This window comes from Odocoileus virginianus, chromosome 22 (genome assembly GCF_023699985.2).
Source record: "Odocoileus virginianus isolate 20LAN1187 ecotype Illinois chromosome 22, Ovbor_1.2, whole genome shotgun sequence".
Classification (NCBI taxonomy): Eukaryota; Metazoa; Chordata; class Mammalia; order Artiodactyla; family Cervidae; genus Odocoileus; species Odocoileus virginianus.
Window position 1 is genome coordinate 16743776 of NC_069695.1, and position 20211 is coordinate 16763986.

At 43.4% G+C, this 20211-nt stretch overlaps 1 long non-coding RNA gene across 1 annotated transcript; it reads right to left on the reverse strand.

Annotated features, from left to right (window-relative positions):
• Positions 1 to 10317: 10317 nt before the first annotated feature.
• Positions 10318 to 14775, reverse strand: LOC139030373 (uncharacterized). Its single transcript, XR_011482718.1, has 2 exons — positions 14085 to 14775; positions 10318 to 11405 (listed from the first exon to the last, which is right to left on the reverse strand). It is a non-coding gene; the product is annotated as an uncharacterized lncRNA (long non-coding RNA).
• Positions 14776 to 20211: the final 5436 nt, after the last annotated feature.

Here is a 20211-nt window from a genome sequence, read left to right on the forward strand (position 1 = left end):
TCTCAACTTCACTGGTAGTCCAGTGGTTAAGAACCTACCTGCTAATGCAGGGGACACATTTTAAATCCCTGGTTGGGAAAGATCCCACATGCCTCTGCAACCCCATACATCAGAACTATACAGGCCTAGAGCCTGTGCTTCACAGCAACAAGAGAAAACAATGCAATGAGAAGCCTGTGGACCTCATGGAAGACTAGTCTCCACTTGCTGCAACTAGAGGAAGCACACACATAGCAACAAAGACCCAGCACGGCCATAAGTAAATAATTTTTTTTTTAAGAGGCATTTTTGCAGCAGCAATGAATGAGGCTAAAACAAGTGGGGGGTTGGGGAACAGAGGGAGAGAAACCAGGAGCTGATGCTACGCAGACTGGCTTCAGCTTCAGAAGCCATGGTTTGTATAGCTCTTTTGAAGTGCTTTACGTATGTGAACCTAGCTGGGTGAGCCAATGCAATTACTCTGTGGTTATGGAACACATTTGTTGGTTGCCTCTTGAGAGTCATTCCTCCCATTTAAGCCATGCAGCATAATCATTCCCTTTGGTGGCTGAGCCTTTCAGAGGTGGTAACCCAATCAGAACCTGACAAGACCCAATGGGATGTGGGTTGGGGCTTCTAGTAAACTGCAGCATTCTTGCTCTTCTGGCAAGGTGTACATTTGTGAAGTCTGGACAGGTGGCACTTATTTTGCTCCTACAAAAAAGAAAATCTGGAGGGAAAAGGTTTAGGTGAAAAGGCAACAGTCGGGCCTGAAGATGAGGTCAGTACTGTCAAATGTGCCCTGTTGCATCATCAGATCTGCACTGTCAAACCTCACCTCTTTGACCTGTCTCATAGACAGTCCTATAGACTGTTTAGAATTTCCTGTGTTGATTCAACAAGTTTACATTGGGGAGTTTTCTGTAACTCAAAATTCTAAAAGTCCTAACTGGTTTTGTTGGGTTTCTTATACATGATGTTGAAAGGCCCTGACTAACACAAGAGAAACTGTGGAATAGACTTTCAGCTATGGTTATATGTTACGGTCAACAATTTCTCTTCACACAAAGCAAGTATAACTTGGACAATATTGTCAAGCACAACCATTTCAGGGCATTGGAAATCAAACACAGACAATTTGAGAATCAGCTACTCTTGAAAAACTGCTAAAGATTCTAGTAGGAAGAGTAGATATCTGTAACCTTGCCCAAGGCTGCCCTGTTGCCCCAGAACTGAAATTTTACTTGTGTAGGTGGGGCTAGCCAAGAAAACTAGCAGCTTTGCTCCCAGAGGGGATGGACTCGATTTGCCGTGGGAGGTCAAAACCCATGGCTTTGATGGCTGAAGGGAATATATAATAGTGCATCTGTTATGGAAGATAGCATGGTGGTTCCTCAAAATACTAAACATAGAACTACCACTTGATCCAGCAATTCCACTTCTGAGTACATACCCCAAAGAAATGAAACCAAAGAGAGAGAGATTTGTAAGTCCATGTTTGAGGTATTATTTGCAATAGCTGAAAGGTAGGGGGCTTCCCTGGTGGCTCAGAGGGTAAAGCATCTGCCTGCAATGTGGGAGACCCGGGTTCAATCCCTGGGTCAGGAAGATCCTCTGGAGAAGGAAATGGCAACCCACTCCAGTACTCTTGGAAAGTACTGGAGTACTCTTCCAGTACTCTTGGAAAATCCCATTGATGGAGAAGCCTGGTAGGCAGCAGTCCATGGGATTGCAAAGAGACACAACTGAGTGACTTCACTCAAAGGTGGAAGCAACTCAAGTGTCCATTAAGGGATGAATGGGTAAACAAAATATGCTGCATACATAAAGTGAAACACTATATAGCCTTTAAAAGGAAGGAAATTCTTTTTTTTTAATTTATACTTCTATTTTATTCACTCTAGCAACAATGTTATGAGATAAGCACTATATTACTTAGTGGTATTAGTTGGAAATGGATAGTAAGAATTAAAAGGAAGGAAATTCATAACAAATGTAAAACAAAAATCATGAGAGCTGAAAGGAGAAATTGACCATTTATTTGCAGTTGAAGATTTAATCTTGGCCATTGATCAGACAAGATAAAATCAACAAGGGTATAGACAATCTGACTTACACCATCAAACATCAACCAACTTGTAATACTTCACAACTATAGAAAACCATCCAACAGCATCAGAATACACATTCTTTTCAAGTGCAAATGACACTCCAGAATAGACCATATGGTGGTCACAAAACACATGTCAACAAATTGAAAAAGATTAAGAACATACAGAATATGTTCTCCTTCTACAAGGAGAAATTAAATTAGCCACAGAAAGAAAGCCGAGAAATCTCCAAATAGTTAGAAATTAATATATTTCTAAATAAGATTTGGGCCAAAGAAGAAATCACAGGGAAAATTAGAAAATATCTAATTTTAATTTAGTTCAAAAATATCTAATTAATTGAATTAAAAGAAAAACATCAAATCTAAAGGAATCAGATTTAATTGCCTCTAAAAGTGTGTTTGGGCTTCCCTGGTGGCTGAGGGGTAAAGACTCCGCCTGCAATCCAGGAGTCGCAGGAGACATGGGGTTCAATCCCTGGGTCGGGAAGATCCTCTGAAGGAGGGCATGGCAACCCTACTCCAGTATTCTTGTTTGGAGAATCCCATGGACAGAGGAGTTTGGAGGGCTACAGCCCATAGGGTCACAAAGAGTTGGATACAACTGAAGTGACATGGCATACTAAAGTGTGCTTAGAGGCAAATTAATAGCCTTTTAAAAACTTCCATTAGAAGGAAGACTAAGTTACCAGTTTATATTCCCACTAAGCTCCCCCTCAAGAAAGTAGCAAAAAAGGAGTGAATCAAGCCTAAATTAAATAGAAGCAAGGAAATAGTGAAGATCAGAATAGAAATCAATGAATTAAAAAAGTAAGAAAATAGAGAAAAGGACCCAAATGCTGATTCTTTGAAAGATCAAATTGATAAACCATTAGCTGCAATGATGGAAAAAAAGATAATACAGACAAATTATAGAAATGAAAAATAAGGATTATAAAGTATTATGAGCATCATAACTCCAATTTTTAAAGTAGATGAAAATGGAGGCATTCCTACAGAGAACTAATTACCAAACCAAAAAAAAAATTTGAAAATCTGAACAACTATATATCAAGGTAAAAAAATTGAATCACTAAATACAAATATTACCACAAAGAAAAAAAAAGCAAACGTGTTAGTCACTCAGTCATGTCTGACTCCTTGTGACCACATGGACTGTAGCCTGCCAGGCACCTCTGTCCAAGGGATTTCCCAGACAAAAATATTGGAGTGGGCTGCCATGCCCTTCTCCAGGGGATCTTCCCAACCCAGGGATCCAACCCACATCTCCCGCATTCCAGGTGGGTTCTTTACTGCTGAGCCACCAGGGAAGCCTACCACAAAGAAAAGCCAGGTCCAAATGTCTTCACAGATGAATTCTATCAATATTTTAAGAGGGGAGGAACCCTCAACCTAATAATAACTTTATAGAAAATAGAGAAGTAAGGAACATTTCCCAGTTTATTTTAGGAGGCCAAATCACCCTGGTACCAAAACCAAGAACATCCTAAGAAAATACAGAAGTACAGACTGAAATCCTTCATGAATTATACATCTTAAAATGGTTGATTTTATGGTATGTGAACTGCATCTCAATAATGCCATTATATTTTTTTAAGATATGAGAGTTCAATGAAATATCCTAAAGAAAAACCCTACCTTTCAATGAACAGAGTGGAAGAATCCAGTGCCTATTGCCTGTATCCTCAGGAGTGGTCCTAAGGTCTTGATTCCTAAACAGTTCACTGGGTCATAGCACTGTTACATGATTGAAATGGTCTACTTGTATATATTTAAAATGTATGGTAAAGCAGAGACATTACTTTGCCAACAGAGGTCCGTCTAGTAAAAGCTATGGTTTTTCCAGTAGTCATGTTTGGATGTGAGAGTCAGACTATAAAGAAAGCTGAGCACCGAAGAATTGATGCTTTTGAACTGTGGTGTTGGAGAAGACTCTTGAGAGTCCCAACCAGTCCATCCTAAAGGAAACCAGTCCTGAATATTCATTGGAAGGACTGATGCTGAAGCTGAAGCTCCAATACTTTGCTATCTGATGCAAAGAGCTGACTGATTGGAAAAGACCCTGATTCTGGGAAAGATTGAAGGTGGGAGGAGAAGGGGAAGACAGAGGATGAGATGGTTGGATGGCATCACTGACTCAATGGATATGAGTTTGAGTAAACTCCGGGAGATGGTGATAGATAAGGAAACCTGGCGTGCTGCAGTCCATGGGGTCACAAAGAGTTGAACACAACTGAGCGACTGAACTGAACTGAACAGAATAAGTGTCAGAACTGTATGAGTTCAGTTTTGCTCTTTGCAGCAATCTGCCCCACAACTTAATGGCTTTAAAGTTTTCAGCTCTTGTGACTGTAGTCAGCTGATGTGTTAAGTGGAGGTGGGCTCACTTGGAGCAGCTGCAATGGCTGAGCCTCTCTTATGGGCTCTTGGCTTCCCACGGAGGCTGCATTCTCAGTGCACGAGCACTTTTCAAATGTTTGCATGTTGTCTATTAATGGGATACTGGCCAAAGCAAGTCACATACCAAGTCCCAGACTCAAGGGATGGAGAAGAGATTCCGCCTCCAGATGGGAGGCAATGGAAAGAATTTGTGCCATTTATTTGCAAACTATGACAAGAACTCTTGAATCTTCTTGACTCCTAAGGAATGATTTTATATCCTCCAAGAATCTGTGACAAGTCTCTGTGATTGACACCTTTGCTAAACCAGCTGCCTCTCAGGTTTGGCTAACACTGTGGAAGTAAGTACAGGAGCAAAAATTAAGCATGTTCACCATTCTACTTCTCATGACTGGTAGAGTGCCTGGCACATAATAGATGCTTAATAAATTTTTGTACAATGAGGCTGTTAAACTCTTTCGGTAGCAAGTGATAGAAATTCAATTCAAATTTGCTTAAATAAAAAAGAATTTATTCACACACATGCAAGCAAGAAGTCCAAGATACTGACTCTCCACACAGCTGGCTTTAGGGCTTCAAATGCATCTTGAGGACTGTCCTTTACCATCTTTTGGTTCTCCTTTATGTTGGATTCATTTTCTGACAGCCTCTCTCCATGTGATAGCAGACACACCACTAAGTTTATATTCTTGGATAGTATCTACCCTATAACTGTATATATCTTCTGTGTATGGATAATGGATAAAAGTGAAAATGAAATTTTAGAAAATGTCATAGAAGGTTATCACATACTTTTAGATGCTGAGATTTATCTGAGTTAATGCGATCATTTGGGTCTGATCCAGTATTTATATGACTGAACCTAGGCCAGGGCTCTTCACAGGTGTGCCATGTAATGAGCCAGAACTGCCTTACCTTTCCTTGTACCTTCAATTTTCTGAAAAATTGGTGATTGCTTTTTTACTTTTTTTGATTGATTATTTAGTTTTCAATGTACTTACAAGTAATTTCCTCCAAGTTGTGTGTTCTGTGTATGTAAACACGCAGATGTCTGTTACTTCTTGAGATGTCTCTCCAGGAACTTGTGAGCTGCTCATTTCCGTGACTTGCTCTGTATAGGCCTCTGCCATTCCTCTTCAGGCATTTCTTCACCAGCATCCCAGGCTTCCCCTTTGTCTTGCTATATTGGATCCTTCATTAATTTCTGGGGCTGCTATGACCAAGCACCACAGACTGGGTGGTGTGAACAGCAGCACATTAGTTTCTCACAGTCGTGAAGGCTAGAAGTCGGAGATCAGGGTGTGGGCAGGGTTGGTTCTCCTGAGGCATGTAACAGCCGTCTCCTCCCTGTGTCCTCACACGATTGTCCCTCTGTACCTGTCTGTCCCCTCTTCTAATCAGGACACCAGTCATGCTGGATTAGGTCCCACCCATGTGACCTCATTTTCCTTTGATTACCTCCTTAAAGGCCCTACTTCCAGATACAGTCATATTCTGAGCTCCTGGGGGTTAGGAGGTCAACATGTGAATTCAGCCCATAACAAACCCTTCTTTCCTGGTCTTACTCTTTCTTAGTTCACTCTTTCCTTTCCACAGAGCACACCCTCCAGTAGCCTTTAGAGAATGGATGTGTGGAAATTCACTTTTTGGAGACCTTCCATATCTTAAAGTATTTTTTTTTCTGTGCTGACAATTAACTGACTTGGTTGGACCAGGTCTACCTCAGATATTGACAAGTTAGCTGCTGTCTTCCCACTGTCTAGTGTTACTATGAAAAAACCCAGTGCTTTTTTAATTTCTGAACCTTGTTTTAAAAAAAATACTTCAACTTCCCCCTTCTTTAAGGAAAAAATGTTTTAAAATTCTCTATTTTGTCCCTGTTTTTATAAAATTGAGCTAGGATTAGCTTTATTCTTTGTGTGGGTGAGGTGACTAATGGGCCCTTTCAACCTGAGGACTTGTGCACTTCAGTTGTGCAGCATTTTCTGTATTTATTTCATGATTTTCCTCCCGCACTGTTCTATTCTTTATTTTTGTAACTCCTGTCATTTCTATCAAGTCTTCATACTTCTCTGCTTTTATGGTCTTACTTCCTATTTGTTATCTCTTTGTCTTTATACTTAAATTCTGGGAAAACTCTCCAACTATGTTTTCAACCTATTTATTGAGCTTTTCATTTCTGGTTTCATACTTTTAATTTCCAAGGGCTCTTTTTTTGTTTTGCCTTTTCTGTTATTGTTTTTCTCTTAATTATTTATATGGCATCCTATTCTATTCTTATGCAATAGCCTGTCTTATCTTCCAGAGGCTTGGGAAAGTATGTATGTTCCTTGCATAATCTATGGCTGTTCTTCAGATTGTGATTTTTTAGTTTTGTGGCTGTTGTTTGTGTTTGTTTTGGTCTCTGACTTTCATATGAGAGGTTTTTCTCCAATACTCAGTGATTCTTGGTTGTCCAAGTACATTTCAAAGTGTAGAACTAAGCTACAATGAGATATCACCTCACACCAGTCAGAATGGCCATCATCAAAAAATCTACAAACACTGCTGGAGATGGTGTGTAGAGGAGAACCCTCATACTGTTGGTGGGAATTAAATTGATAAAACTACTATGGAGAACAGCATGGAGGTTCCCCAAAAAACTAAAAATAGAGTTGCCATAGACCCAGAAACCTCACTCCTGGATATATATCTGGACAAAACTATAATTTAAAAAGATACATGCACCCCTATGTTCACAGAAGCTTTATTCACAATAGCCCAGATGTGGAAACAATCTAAATATCCACCAACAGAGGAATGGATAAAGATGTGGTACACATATACGATGGAATATTATTCAGCCATAAAAACACAAAGTAATGCCACTTGTAGCAACATGAATGCAACTAGAGATTATCATACTAAGTGAAGTAAGTCACAAAGAAAAAGTCAAATACCACATGATGTTACTCACATGTGGAATCTAAAATACGACATAAATCAACTTACCTACAAAACAAAAACAGACTCACAGACAGAGAACAGATTGTGGTTGCCGAGGAGGAAGAGGCTGGGGGAGGGAAGGTTTTGAAGTTTGGGAATAGCAGATGCAAACTAGTAAATATAGGATAGATAAACAACAAGGTCGTACTGTATGGCACAGGAACTGTATTCAATATCCGGTGACAAACCATAATGGAAAAGAAGATGAAAAAGGCTATAATATATAAAACTGAGTCACTTTGCTGTGCAGAAGAAATTAATACAACATTGTAAATCAACTACCCTTTGATAAAATTAAAATATATGTGTGTGTATATATATATATATATACACACACATATATTAAAAAAAAGAACTCCCGTCGAGTTTTCTCCGGTTACCTAAGCAACCTCCTCTCAACTCCAAGACCATGGCATATGTATGACCTCCATGTGACTGACTGGGGTGACCTTTCCCCACAGACTGAATTAGTGACTAATTGTACTGTTGTCCATGACTCTAACTTGTCCACAAGGATACTCAAAATACTATCTCAAACTGCAGGATTCTGTTACACAAGGGGCGGGGATAATAAGATGATTTAACGGGACACAGTATTTTTTTTTAATTTGATAAAACTGAGTTTGAATGTTGTCAGTTTTCCGGGGGGGGGGGGGGGGGGGGGGGCAGGGGGCGATGCTACATGTCTCTGTCAGAGCTACCCAACCCTGCTGCTCTGAGGTCGTGCAGAGACACCATCTCAGCAAAGGAGTATGGCTGCTCCTCTTCCCCCCAAAACCTTTATTTAGAAAAACAAATGAAGGACTGGATTTGGCCTCTGGGCCATGCTCTGCTGACCTCTGCTCTGTGAACTAGTTTATCACAATTAGGTTATTTGCATAAACACTCCTGACGCTAACTACAAGGTTGTTCTGGCACTTGTCTAAAATAGCAGGCACCAGGCACCGCAGTGGGCCCAAAAGACAGAGAATCTCTGGCCGGAACAGGGATTTGTCGCCACCTACTTACAGGTGACCTTGGGCAAGTTGCTGAACCTCTCCTTGCTCTTTGCTCTGGCTGACTGGACAGAGCCTGGAATAGCTGAAACTAACTGCACAAGGTAGTTTCATGGTGCATTAGACTTTCTGGTTCACTGATCCATCTGGGGTTCTGGCTCTTGTTCCAGCCACACAGATATGCCATTTGTGACTCAACCAAACACCTTCACTTTAGCTCCTAGGCCTTTGGAAGCTCTTAGCAGCTTAGTTTTCAGGTTGCGGTCCCTCCTTCCCCCTCTTCCTCCCACTCTTTCTCTTCTTCCCTCTCCTCCTTCCTTCCAGCAGAGCTTCCCAAACAGGAGGAGAGAGCTCAGTCTTATTCATAAATGCAGCATCTCAATCCTGTTGGATTCAGGGATGCTGATGGAGGCATGCCTTTAAGGACAGAAAATCGAGTTTTCAAGTAAAGGAATTCCATTTTTTCACTGAGGTTGCAACAGAAAAGAAAAGAGCCTTAACCAAAACAAAGCTTTGAAGTTTGCCATCAAAAGGACGTTCTTCTTGTGGTTGTTGAAAAGCTTTTAGAGCTACACAGGCTTTTAAAAGTAAGGTGGGTTACCATTTCCCTGGGAAGGTAATGTGTGGGTCTAATTACAACAAAGAAGCATCAGTTGAAACAATCTCTACAAAGTCTGAATGAAATGGCAGGGGGTCTTTCTGCTAAATAAAGAATGAGAAATGTCCCTCTAGTGAATATTTAAGAGTTCCTTTGTTAAATATTTTACTTTGCAGGTTTCTAGAAGCTGAAGCATTAGCTAAAAAAACTCTCATCCTCTTGGTGGGACTGTAAATGAGGCAGTCTTCTGAGAGAGAAATTGAGAACATCTAACAAAATGTAAAGTGTACATAAACTGTGATCCAGAAACTTATTCCAAGGTTGTAAGATGACAAGTGTGGCATGCACACATATTACTGTTTTTAATAATGAAACACTGGAAAAACTGAAGACCCATCAACAATGGATTGATTAATTCAATTATGACATTCATTTCAGTAGAATATTACGCATTTTTTTAAAGTCTATGTATCTTTATATTTTGGCATGAAAGATGTCCATGACATTCAACAAACAGCAAACTTAGTTATCAGGACGAAATATGTATGACAACAACCTGTCAATGTGATGTCATTAGGTATGATTCTCTAGAATAGGATATTCTGATTAGTCTGATTAGACTGATTAAAGTGGCCTGATTAGTCAAGCTCTAGAAAGAGTATGAATGAAAAAAATTAAGGAACAAGTAGTCATTACACTATTGACACTTATCTAATTGTAACACATATTTGACTCTCCAACCTAAAGCAGCATTTCTAAAGAATTTGTTTATTGGTAAACAAAAATCAAATTATGAAAAACTTTTGAAAAATTATTAGATGTTAAAAACATGTATTTTTGAAAGCTGAGCAGGGAAATACCTGGAAATCATGTTTTAGTAAGCTAATATTTAAAATCTCTAATATCAAGCATACAAACAATCAAGGTGGCTCTCAAGAAGCAGTTGCTGCTGCTGCTAAGTCGCTTCAGTCGTGTCCGACTCTGTGCAACCCCATAGACGGCAGGCCACCAGGATCCCCCGTCCCTGGGATTCTCCAGCAAGAACACTGGAGTGGGTTGCCATTTCCTTCTCCAATGCAGGAGAGTGAAAAGTGAAAGTGAAGTCGCTCAGTCACCTCCGACTCTGTGTGACCCCATGGACTGCAGCCTATCAGGGATTTTCCAGGCAAAAGTACTGGAGTGGGGTGCCATTGCCTTCTCCCTCGAGAAGCAGATCTCGATACAAAAAATCAGGCTATACAATGTCAATATAAATTTTTAAAATTCATTTTGTGCTCTTTTAACATTTATTATTTTCCTAAAGTTGCTTAACATGTATTTTCTCCCTTGTCCCTTGGTTTGATCTCTGTGCTGTCCAAGGAACACTCAAGAGTCTTCTCCAGCACCACAGTTCAAAAGGATCAATTCTTCAGCTTTTTTGTGGTCCACCTCTCACATCCATACATGACTATTAGGAAAACCATGCCTTTGACTATATAGACCTTTGTTGGCATTTAGCCGTATGTAGAATTAAATTGTACTAGATGGAGAGGACTTTGACACAGGGCCTGCTGTATAGTAACAGCATCTTCGTTGCTTGTCTCTCGTGGCCTCAAAGTATTGGAGCTTCAGCTTCAGCATCAGTCCTTCCAATGAATATTCAGGTCTGATTTCCTTTCAGATTGACTGGTTTGATCTTCTTGCAGTCCAAGGGACTCTTAAGAGTCTTCTCCAGCACCACAGTTCAAATCAAGGCCAACTGTACTTCCATAAGATAAAATTTTTAAAAATAGGCCAAAGCAGCTGTCTTAAATTTTTGCAGTTTTTGGTTAGAAAACATCAGTAGGTTTATTTTTATGATTTTTCTGTTTAGTTTCAAATTATGTTATTATTCTTTCAGAAATCATATATCGTAAATAGAAGACTTTTTTCCTCCATAAATGAAAAGCCAAGCTGGATTTTTTAAAACTGTGTTTTCTCTTTTAACACTGATTTTTGAAGAATTAGAGATAGTTTGATTTGCTGCATAAGAATTGTGGTCAGATAAATACGTCATAGATCTAGGGGAAAATATTTGTATATTTTCTTCAGAGAAATGTACATTTAAGGACTTTGCCCATTTTTAACCAGGTTTTTCATTTTTGTTATTAAGTTTTAGGAATTCTCTATAGGTTCTGGGGGGCTCCCATTCAAGAGGTTTCCTGTTTTGTTGTTATTCAGTCGCCAAGTAGTGTCTGACTCTTCATGACCCCATGGACTGCAGCACGCCAGGCTCTCCTGTCCATCACCATCTGGAGTTTGCCTAAGTTCATGGACATTGCATTAGTGATGCCATCCAACCATCTCATCCTCTGTTGCCCTGTACAAAACAGCAAACCTACTGAATGGGAGAGAATATTTGCAAATCACACATCTGATAAGGGATTCATTTCCAGAAGGTAAATGACACAGAAGTAAAGATAAAAGCCTGAGGACTTAATAGTCCTCTCAGAGTCCTCTTAGAAGCTGGTACAGAGCAAGCTCAGCTAGTCTGTGCACTGCCTAAGCATTTGATGGCTCTCAAACTTGTTTTAAGGCTGAAATTTTAAAAAAGCAGATACTGAGCTGTTTTTTAAAATTGAAATAGAAACAGTGGCCATTCTATCTTCTAACAGAGTAAATCTTTTGAACTCTAAATTGGGAAGCACTGCCTGCTACAATGAATCTGATTTATGATGTCTTTGCTTTGACATCATCCAGGACTCACTAGGCGCCCTCCTCAGAGTGGGAGATGCCGTAGAATTTTCAGGCTTCGCTTGTTCCCCCATCAGTTCCTCCCTCTCAGACTTTGTGAGCTGAGCCATTCACAGAAGTCCTCTGTCACCTCCACATGGGTGAGAACTTGGAAATACAATTTTAGAATTTGAAGATGACATCAGGGCTTCTCTGGTGGCTCAGAGGTAAAGAACCCAACTGCCAATGCAGCAGACATGGGTTCGATCCCTGGTCCGGAAAGATCCCAAGTGCCACAAAGCAACAAAGCCCACGTGTCACAACTATTGAGCCTGTGCTCTACGACGGGAGAAGCCACTGAAATGAGAAGCCGGTACACTGCAATTAGAGAAAAACCCGTGCAGCCACAAAGACCCAACACAGCCAAAAATAAATAAAATTATTTTAAAAACAGTATTGGCGTATTTGCCAAAAGAATTACATTCTGTGAAATCCCCTTTCTAACCTGAGGAAGATTCAGACCTTGAGTGTCAGTCTCTGGCTCAGGGGTCTCCCTGATAGCTCAGCAGTTGTTAGAACAAGTGGAATCTGAGGCTGGGCAGCAGCACAGCCCTGGAGAAGCTCCAAGCGGGAGCCAGGACCTCAGATGGACATTGGCCCCGCCCTGAGCCCCACATGCAACCAGGGTGTGTCCAGTTAATAAACGTACATGAGCTAACTAGGAAGGAGATTCTGTGCCGGTCTTACGAAAAACAAAGTACCAGGTAGCATTACTCTTGTGGCTGTTTGAAAGTTCTGTGAGAGAAAAGCCCAGCTGTGATCTTGGGACAATTAATTATAAGATGTGATTTCAAAGGCTGTAATTCTATTTCAAGAATCCTGCTGATCACCAGCATTTGAAAAACACTCTCCACCATGCCTGTTTCACAAAGATCACTTTGACATGTTTTGCTTGGGGAATTTCTTTCTCGCCAACACTTATAAAAGCATTGAACTGGGTGAAACTGCCACTCTAAACATTTGACGTTTGTCTTTGATTCAGGAAAGAGAAAGAGAAATGAAAGGGAACGGAGGGCCATTTAACATTATTAAAAACGTCTTTGAAGGTGTGATAGGCTAGTGCCATGAAAACCTAGAATGAAATGGAGGACCACAACTTTCCTCACCCTCCTCTGCAGAGATGTAGAAGCCAAATCTATATTAGGAGATCCCTGCACCCCCAAGACATAGCCTAGTTATAGGAATGCTCCTGCTGGACAGGTCAGCACACATCCAGTCCAGATAGAAGGCCCCGCCAGTCTCTCTCCTGGTCATATCACCTGCCTCCTAATCCTAAATCATCAATAGGGTTTCCCTGGTGGCATAGTGGTTCAGAATCCGCCTGCCAGTGCAGGAGACATGGGTTCCATCTCTGATCTGGGAGGATCCCACATGCTGCAGAACAACAAAGCCCGTGTCCCGCCACAACTGATCCTGTGCTCTAGAGCCTGGGAGCCGTAACTACTGAGCCCAGTGGCCGCCACTGCTGAAGCCTGCACTGTGCTCCACAACAAGAGAAGCCACTGCAATGAGAACCTTGCAAGCCGCAACGAGAGAGTAGCCAGGGCTCGCCAAAACTAGAGAAAAGGCCATGCAGCAACGAAGACCCAGCACAACCATAAATAAATTAATACATTTTTAAAAAGCATTAAAAAAAGATCAGCAGCAGCAGCAGCAAAAACAGCAGCGGAAAGAACACAACAGCCACCTACTAATTTTGAAAGTATGGTTGTTTAAAAAAAAAAAGTATGGTTGTTAAAAAAAGAGTGTGATGGCTCCACATATGCTGATGTGGAATACCCTCAGTGCAAAAAGCAAATCACAGAGAAAGTCAATGTGAGCTTTGACTTAGAAATTAATATTTAAAAGAAGGAGGGCTGGCCTTAGCTGTCTGGACCTGCTGGAGCTTGTCTCTAGGGATATTGGCCTGCCTGGGGCAGAGGACCCCTGGACTGACCTGAGCGCCCTGGCAGGTTAGTAGAGGGGAGAACTCCCCCTGACTATCTGGTAAAGAAAGTACAGGGCTGGGGCAGGACTTGGGGCCCTGGGAGGGCTTTTGGTGGAAGCCTGGGCTCTAGGGGCAGGGCTCCCCCTTCACATGGTAGGGATGGGGGATCTCCGGAAGACTGAAAGGAGGAGCAGATGTCGTTAAGCCAAGGTCATTAGGCCCTGGCTCAGGCAGGAAGGGCGCTTTCTGAGGGTCTTCCCCCCACCTGCTGCTGAAAAATGTACAAAACAACCTGGAAGAACCAGCCAAGGTCAAGCCTTGTGAGCCCAGAACTTGTACCTGTGACGCTTGGTCCTGGGGGGTCAGCTGACGGTAGGACAGCCCCGCGGTCTCCAGCCAGAGTCCATCCTCTGAAGGCCAACCGGGGTCCCCCCATCATGGTGCTTAAGATGGTTCACTTCTTGGCAGCAAAAAGCATGGAACGGCCCGGAACAACTGTCTCCAATGGACGCCTGCCCCTTCTGCCCGCCTCTGTGGATCGGCCGAGGTCAGTCAGTGTCTCATCAGAAACTCGGAGGCTTGTGCTGCGGTGTCGGCTGCACCTGGGGAGTGTTCGGGTGGGGGTGGAGGGAAGCGCCAGATGAGCTCAGATCCACGGCTCAGGGCCCGCCTTGCTCCTGTGGGGAGCAACGGGGCACAGCGGGTCTGCCCCTCTAGCACGCCGCCGCTTCCAGCGCTGTTTCTGGGGGCTGAGCCGCCCCTCCGGAAACGGCCGACTAGAGAGCGTGCAAGCAAGCAGCCCTCAAGTCAAGGCTGAGTCAGTAGCCCGGGTTCCAAACAGTCTGTGGACTGCAGATCTCTGGAAAATGGCCTTCTCTCACTCCCCACCAGAAGCAGAGGCAAAGCAAGAACCTTAGGGTTTAGCAACCAATTCCGTCTGCTAGTGTGGTTTCTGGAAAGAAGCAAGCAGATGCAGGGGTGACTGTCCACAGCTTGGCCGTGAGGACAACAGAGGACGAGGAGCAGCGCAGCTGTGAGCTCGCGGAGGGGACCCTGGAGACCTTCCCCACAGGAGACTGTCGACAGCTGTGGCTTGAAGGTCATGCGTGCCACCTGGCTGCCAGTCTGTCCTGGCAGCTCCAAGACTGCAGCCAGCGGGTCACCTCTCCTGACAGTCCCCGTGTGCTGAGGGCGGGGCGGCCTGTCACAGTCAGGGAGTTCAGGCTCGGTCTCACTCAGCACCTCAGATGGTGAGGAGGGTGGAAGAGGGGACTGTGTCACCTGAGAGAAAGTCAGATGAGGGACTGCCTTAGACTCGGAGCTGAATCCAAGAGAGGAATTCAGGAGGACAAGGGCTGAAATACTCAACCGTCACCTACTCTCTGAGGGTGTATGGGTATACTCTTCCTGGGAGATGACAAAACATTTCATCTCCTCAGCAGAGTCACAGACAAGGTGACCTAGACATCTGGGCAATTTCCAGGTAGAGTACACTCAGCCCAAGGTCTCCATAGAGCCCATGGCTGTTAGCACCATCACCAATGTTTCTTCCTCCTAGCAAGCTTTCTTTTTTAACGTGTGTGTGTGTGTGTGTGTGTGTGTGTGTGTGTGTGTGTGCGTGGTTTCCCAGGTGGCACTAGTGGTAAAGAACCTGCCTGCCAATGCAGGAGCCTTAAAAGACACTGGTTCAATTCCTGGGTTTGGAAGATCCCTTGGAGGAAGGCATGGCAACCCATTCCAGTATTCTTGCCTAGATAATCCCATGGACAGAGGAGGCTGGTGGGCTACATCCATAGCATCGCACAGAGTCATGACCAAAGCAACTTAGCATATATCCATCCATACATACAGGTACATACATACACAGGTGGTGGTGGTTTAGTTGCTAAATCATGTCCAATTCTTGCAAACCCATGGACTGTAGCCTGCCAGGCTCCTCTGTCTATGAGATTCTCCAGGCAAGAATACTGGAGTGGGTTGCCATTTCCTTCTCTAGAGGATCTTCCTGACCCAGGGATCAAACCCAAGTTTAGTGCGTTTCAGGCAGATTCTTTACTGACTGAGCTATGAGGGAAGCCCATATACACAGGTGTATATATTTATATATATGTACACACAAGTACACAAGCAGTTCAATGTTAACTACCTGCTCGTGTGGTTCATACAAAAGGGTTAAAATTGTCAGGATAAGCAACAAGGTCCTCCCTTATAGTACAGGGAACTATATTTAATATCCTGTGATAAACCATCATGGAAAAGAATATAAAATATATCTATATATATACACACGTATGTGTGTGTATATCTGAGTCATTTTGCTATACAGCAGAAATTAATACAACATTGTAAACCAATGATACTTCAATACACTTTTTAAAAAATTGTCAGTGAGAAAAACCCAAAATTTGTCCCGTCATATGAAGGCTCTTCCCTGGCAAGAAATGGGGATAAAGCTGATTTCATCTGATTTCTCCTCTCTTTTGCAAACACAAGTGTAATTGTAAAACAGTATTATAATTCAAAGACCCATTCTTGGGCCATTCCCCCCCCCCCCCGCCCCCACCGACTCCAGCTGACGCTGGGACCAGGCAATACTACAAAAGAAAATCATTCTCTTTTCCATAACTCCAGTATGCCATTTATAGTAGGAAGTCATAGAGAACAGGAACATAGTGTTAAAACTTACAGAAGAAAAGCACGCAGTGAAAAGAACCATATTGTGATCAGAAAAGACACAAACAGAGCAGAAAAGGCACGAACGGCACAGCACACACCTGGTGATGGGGCTCCATAGCCACAGGATTCTTAGCTCTGACCTGCATCAGGCACAACACCGCCATCTTCAAAACACTCAGACCTCCTCAGGGCCGTCCCTAGACATATTTACCATCTAGAAGCTATTTTCAACAACCCCACTAAAATTTTTCTTAACAAGTTTTGCTTCTGTTTGGAAGGTTTTTTTGTTTTACCCTTGGCTAAATGTAGGCCAAGTTTGATGACTGTGTTTTTTATTTCAACTGAAAGTAATTATATAAAATCCCTGTTTGTTCTGTTACTGCCTTAACAATCTCAACCTTCCTTAAATGCTTATTCATCTAATAACATGGCCCCACCTGTTTCACTTCTGTTTAATCTCTACCTTTCATTAAGTCACTAAAGATGCGCAGCTGTGCTTTTTAACCCATGGTGACCGACCATTTGGAAATAGATGATTTCTCCTAGCTCTCATTGCTCCTCTATCCTCTCACCCCAAGAAGATAGTCAGGTCTGGTTCCATTAAGAACACATACCTGTACTGGAAATTCCCTGACAGTCCAGTGGTTAGGACTCCATGCTTTCACTGTCAGAACCTGGGTTCAGTCCCTGGTAGGGGAACTAAGATCCTGCAAGCTGCATAGCAAACTAACTAAATAAATAATATACAATAAAAATTTAAAACAAGCTATTAAAAAAAAGAATACTCACCGTATCAATACCGCCAGGTGATCATATTAGGTTAGGTGAAACCCTGACACCTCCATAAGGCAAGGTTTCTACTCAGTGGACTCATTAATATCAGGTTTGCTGCTGCTGCTGCTAAGTCACTTCAGTCGTGTCTGACTCTGTACGACCCCATAGACAGCAGCCCACCAGGCTCCCCCGTCCCTGTGATTCTCCAGACAAGAATACTGGAGTGGGTTGCCATTTCCTTCTCCAATGCATGAAACTGAAGTTGCTCAGTCGTGTCCGACTCTTAGCGACCCCATGGACTGCAGCCTACCAGGCTCCTCTGTCCATGGGATTTTCCAGGCAAGAGTACTGGAGAGGGGTGCCATTGCCTTCTCTGTCAGGTTTGCTAAAGTCATTCAAAAAGCAACACCTATTGGCCAGTCATAACAAAGAAAAGTCAGACACAGACAAACACAGACAAATACACAAACCTAAAGGCTGGGACCGTGACCTGGGACGCGGAATTCTAACCAGAATCTCTGAGAACCTCAGCACCTAGAATCTATCATATTGTCTCTCCAGGGTGGGACTCTAACCTGCAAGCCCAACGAGGTTATTAGACAATTTAGGCAGAGGTACATTTTAACACAGTTACTCACCCCCAAAGATGGCTGAGGCTGACCCAGAAGCTATTCTTTTCAAACATGAAGTAGCTCTGAGAAGCCTGGAGCACCACGATGGGGACGCAGGAACCCAACCACCCACCATCCAGGCAAATTCGGTCTGAGTTGGCTGGTCAGGATCAGTGGTGAGGGCCCACACTCGTCGGGGGCTACAGTGCCTTGGGCAGGTGGTCACAAGACTTTTCTCCCTTTGTGGTTGCCAAAATTGTTCCTGGGTAACAGCTTGCTGCCTGGGACACACTGAAGCCAATGTTATGGCATCAGCTTTTGAGAAAAGAAAGAACTTTATTGTGGGGTCAGCCAGCAAGGAGACAGATTCGAGAGCCTTCTGTCTCCATGCCGGTCCACCTGGCAGTCAACCTTTCTCTTCTCAAGGCGGGTGTCACAGTATTAACTCCTGTGCAACCGGGCAGTGAGTCCTTACTCTCTAACAATATGGCAATGTTTGAATAAAAAAATAAAAAATGTTCCATAAGAAGTATGAACTTAGAAAGTAAATACTGAGCTTGCATTTTATAACTTTGTGAAATAAATGCAGACTACACAACCCCTCCTTGTGAATAAAACAGGACATTTCAAACGTATTCCAGGGACTTCGCCAGTGGTCCAATGGCTGGGACTCCGTACTCCCAAAGCAGGGGGCCTGGGTTCGATCCCTGGCCAGGGAACTAGATCCCACATGCCACAATGAAGACTGAAGATTCCACACAGCCAAATACATGAAATAAACAAGTATTGAAAATATTTTTAAAAACCATTGGCTCAGACAGTAAAGAATCTGCCTGCAATGCAGGGGGCTCAAGATCGATCCTTGGGTCTGGAAGATCTCCTGAAGAAAGAAATGGTAACCCACTCCAGTATTCCTGCTTGGGAAATCCCAAGGACAGAGGAGCCTGGTGGGCTATAGTCCATGGGGTCACAAAGTGAGTGACCAACACTTTCACTTTCAATGTAGCAATCACCCAGCCAATAGTTCTCTATACATGGCCAATCCCATTTCACTTTAATCCTAAGCACCTGCCGTTTGATGGAACGGCCAATGGTGTGTTTCATGTGCCAGAGTCAGCCACAGACAATTCTCCCCAGGATTCAAGACATTCTCTGACAGAACCCATCTGATGAAACATCACCAAGCCCCCCCTCACCCCAACCCCATGGGTTCTGCTTCTGCCTCTGGGCTCACAGCAGGCAGGTCACCTTAAGCTCACAATACATTTGTGTAGCAGTGAAAAGATCGTAGGTTTCTCTATATCCAACAGTTCACAGATTCCTCCTCCTTTCGGGTGGGTGCTTGTAACCATGGTTTTACATAAAAGAAAATGAGATTCAGACTTGCTCTGTGACCTGCCCAGGACATCCAGGCAATGCTGGGGCTTAAACCACAGCCTGAAGCCCCGCCCAGCGCACCATCTTCACATCTTGTCTGGTTCACAGATGAAGCTGGGCACGTGTCCCAATTTAAGGTGAAAATAGAAAACTTGTCCCTGGTTTCGGAAACCCATGAGCACAGTATGTGTTTCTCCTGGCACCAGTTCTAATTTGGTGATTCAGGAAAGGCCATTTCCAGCAGGAGGCAAGCAGGACATGTGCGGGATTACAAGTATTTGAGCTTCTGGAGCACAAGATAGGAGCCCAGCAGGGGTGACAGCAAAGACTCGGGAGGTGGGCAGGAGTCACTCCCGGAGGTGGACTGTGCACTGTTAGGAGCTCAGCTGTTAATCCTCTAGGGAGCAGGCGAAAAGTGACTGCAGATTTAAAGCCAGAAGTTTGGAAACATTTGCACTTTATAAAGGTCATGCGGTGACTATGAGGAGGATGGGTTGAAGGTGCCAGGACCAGAGGCAGAAAGAGCAGCCTGTGGCTGCACTTGGGCCAAGTGAGAGCTGCAGGGGGGTGGAGGCGGGGCAGGATGGGACATGAGACCCCATGGCCAACTGGGGGAGCCCATGGGAAATGCTGACTTATTTGCATCCTAATGATATTGGGCTTCTCAGGTGGTACTAGTGGTAAAGAACACGCCTGCCAATGCAGGAGACTAAGAGACGTGGATTCAGTCTCTGGGTTGGGAAGATTCCCTGGAGGAGGAAATGGCAACCCACTCCAGTGTTCTTGCCTAGAGAATCCCATGGACAGAGGAGCCTGGTGGGCTACAGTCCATGGGGCCGCAAAGATTCGAACACAACTGAAGTGACTTAGCACACACACATGCTATTGTTATTAGGCAGAATAATGTGTGGCACTATTCCCTGGTTTCATGTTTCTATTGGGAAAACTTTAAGATATAATGAACGCACAGCCAAACGACAGGTACTCGGTGTTCAGCCAGGTCAGTTCTGACAGCTGCGAGTCATATG